General features: G+C 47.1%; 1 long non-coding RNA gene across 1 annotated transcript; it reads right to left on the bottom strand.

The window, feature by feature from the left end:
- Window positions 1-333: 333 nt before the first annotated feature.
- LOC135915183 (uncharacterized) lies at window positions 334-2762 on the bottom strand. Its single transcript, XR_010568537.2, has 3 exons — window positions 2603-2762; window positions 1626-1764; window positions 334-636 (listed from the first exon to the last, which is right to left on the bottom strand). It is a non-coding gene; the product is annotated as an uncharacterized lncRNA (long non-coding RNA).
- Window positions 2763-3161: the final 399 nt, after the last annotated feature.

Here is a 3161-nt window from a genome sequence, read left to right as displayed (position 1 = left end):
AGACAAATCATGTGCTTTTCACTACCGCAGTATGCAGCATACTACGATTAGCCACATGTGAGCACACGCAATGTGTTATGTTGAAGTGCACGGCCTATTTACTTCATGAAAAGAAAAATAAAACATGTTACACCAGCACATGTCTCCGCCTCATTTGCCAGCGAATGCGCCGGCGCACACTTTGCAGGTAGGCAATGCGCAAATTTCTGGGCAGCCGAAACACACCAACTATGGATTCGCGCACCGCACGGCCTATTTGAAACAAAGCTCGAGAAGGCTGTACAGGGTGCGCCTGCAGCGGCGCCTGTACTTGAAGCGGCACTTGTGCCTGGGCTGGCCCCTGTGCGCTGTCGTCATGTGCACCGTCGTCATCTGGCAGAGGCACGCCTGCTGCAAGGCAGAGGTTATGCAGCGCTGCACAAGCTGCAACAATAGTGGCTGCTTTCCGAGGCGAGTAGTGGAGCACCCGATACCTCTGCAGGCATCGGAAGCGGCTCTTGACGACTCCTATGCACCGCTCAACGGCATTTCGCATTGATGCGTGTGCCTCATTATAGCGCCCCTCTGTCGTGAGGCGATTTGGGTGACCAGGCACAGGAGTCATGATCCATGGCTCTAGCGGGTACCCAGAGTCCCCTGTAAAGTGTTGCATGTCAGTGAACGAAATGGATACATTAAGGCACAATGCAAGAACACAGTCTACGCCAGGGCCCTTTTACAACAGAAGCGGGTCTTGGATTTATTGTTGCAATATCTATCAAACATTGACCTTCCCGGAAAGTTGTAAAGAAAGTTCAACTCATTTTAAAGAAAGCCCAATTTCACCTGTTGTCTTCGCTGCAAATCTCGTTCTCAGGTTAAGTTGGACATGTTATATTTATTTCATACTCGTGGTTTTCTGCTCCGTTCATCCCATTTGCCCCTCCCTAAATGTACATCTTCCACTAAAACTTATTAGCTCTTCTCTCTTCAGAAGTGTTATTTTATAAAACACGTCTAAGGTCTACTCTCGAATATGCTGCCAGTATCTGGGATCCTTGCTCTACCTTTCGTACCTCTTCTCATGAAGGTACCCAAAATCGAGCTACCCGTTTGATCCTTTCTAATCACTCCAGCACCACATGTCGCTGTAAAAAAAAAATCGCACACATTGCGACGCAAAGCAGAATAGCGCAACTTCCACCATTCTACAATATATACTACACCGATCACTAACGTCGATGCCGAAAGTTTCACGCACACGCTTATTCCTTTGTTCCAAGGACAGGGACCAGGTCCCCGAGTCCATTGTCACCAACCCTTTTCCACTATACTTGAAAACTGCCATTTCAACGTGTTCTGTAGAATTCCACCCTTGCCTGTAGCGCTCCACATGGCATTCAGTGTATTGAAATTAATAAATAAACAGCATAACATGTCAGCTGTTGTATACATGCTGGTATAAATATCTGCCTTTTAAGAGAGACTTGTTTCTCTCGATAGTCGCTGCAGGTTCATTAGGTATTGCTGCATTCACAACACATTTCTAGCAAATCACGCTTTCTTAAAGCTTGCTAGGATGCAAAACGATTTGACTGTGTATGTTTTACATGTGGAAGAAGCACTGCTACTTTAGGTGCACTTACCAAGCAAGACTTCTCCATGAAGTAACAGGCCACGAGTGAGGCGGCGGCGAAATGCAGAATGCCTCCAGACGAAAGAATCGTGGCACGATCCCGGAAACCGTGGGTCAATTTCCAGGATATTCAGCTTCGCGTCGCACACCTCATAAGGGAAAGCAAAGAGAAGGTGTCAGTGCCACTGCAACAAATATCTGGTACAACCTTTTGCTTACAACACTACTTGCCGATCAGTTACTGTTCATTCAGTGAAAACAATTACAGAAAAGGAGATATCAACATACGCAGTAGGCAGTTGAACTAATGATCAGCATGATAACAATGTCATCTTAACCTACAAATGCAATGTTGGCATGTGTTCACATGCTCATGTATGGCATACGGTAACAACACAATGTGCAAAATAATTCCTTTGGTTTCTTCCGTCCGTATTGTACAAGATTCTGCTAAAGAGTGCCACCTGTGTTTTTTTTTTCAGACAAAGTGCCTATTACAAGCGAAAGAACGCGGAAACCGCATGTGCCGCATTGACAGCTAGAGCAAATGGGTGTCCACACATTCTCATTCTCCCTCACACCATTTTCATTGATTGGATGCTCCTTTTCGCGTTTACAGTCTGTTGGCCACAATGCTTTAGTTTTACGTCGAATAAGAATCACAAGGGCTCGTGTTCTGTTAGGATCGCTCGCAGACGAAGACTTCCTTCACTGCTACGGCGTCTATTCCGGTTTAAGTCGCACGTAATGTGTTTACATTGTAGCATCGAAAAGGCTATTCAACTGTGATTGGAGAGCACTGAAAAAGTGCGGCCGTGTTCTATGCAAAGATCAAAGTCGTCATTACACATACAACACAAACGCTACTTTCTCTAATAGGAACGCAAGTATTACCGGCAATTGATGAAAAATAACGAAACGAAGTTTTTTACAACGTGCACTCGCGCAAACACATATCGAAAATATTTGTCAATGAACAATACTCACGACCATGCAGTTGAGGGTGTAATACCCTTTACGGCTCCAGTACGATTCCGTTTCGCCGGGGCCGAGCTTCTTAGGGCGAACGATGGCTATCAGACTCCCGTCCACACATCCTAGAACTCCTGGAATTTTTCCACGGCTAAGAAAGCCTTCCTTGACGGCGGCTTTCTGTTCCGCCGTGGATGGGAATCTAACCCATCCTTTTTCCTTGCCCACAACCGTAATGGCCTTGGCGACGGCTGTAATGATGCGGCTGACCGAAGGCTACGACAGTGCAATCGCTTCTTCCTTCCCGACGCACTGTTGAAAGCTCCCGGTGGCAAAAAACCGCAGCGCGCACAGCACTTTCGTCGTAGTGTCGACACCACGCAATCTTTGAGGTCCGAGATGTCCTTCCAGCTCATCGCAAAGACGTCGCACTATGTCTTTGGAGAGACTAAAATGCCTTCGAAACTTTTCTTCGGCCATGCCGAACGCGTCGCGTCGTTGCCTCTCGTCGCGTCGTTGTCTTTCGGCACTCGCCAGCAGCACAACCAAGGGAGCCGCCATTGCCGTCTCTGTC

This window comes from Dermacentor albipictus, chromosome 8 (assembly GCF_038994185.2).
Source record: "Dermacentor albipictus isolate Rhodes 1998 colony chromosome 8, USDA_Dalb.pri_finalv2, whole genome shotgun sequence".
NCBI classification, from domain to species: Eukaryota; Metazoa; Arthropoda; class Arachnida; order Ixodida; family Ixodidae; genus Dermacentor; species Dermacentor albipictus.
Note: the sequence above shows the minus strand (reverse complement) of the source record. Positions and strands in the feature narration are given on the sequence as shown.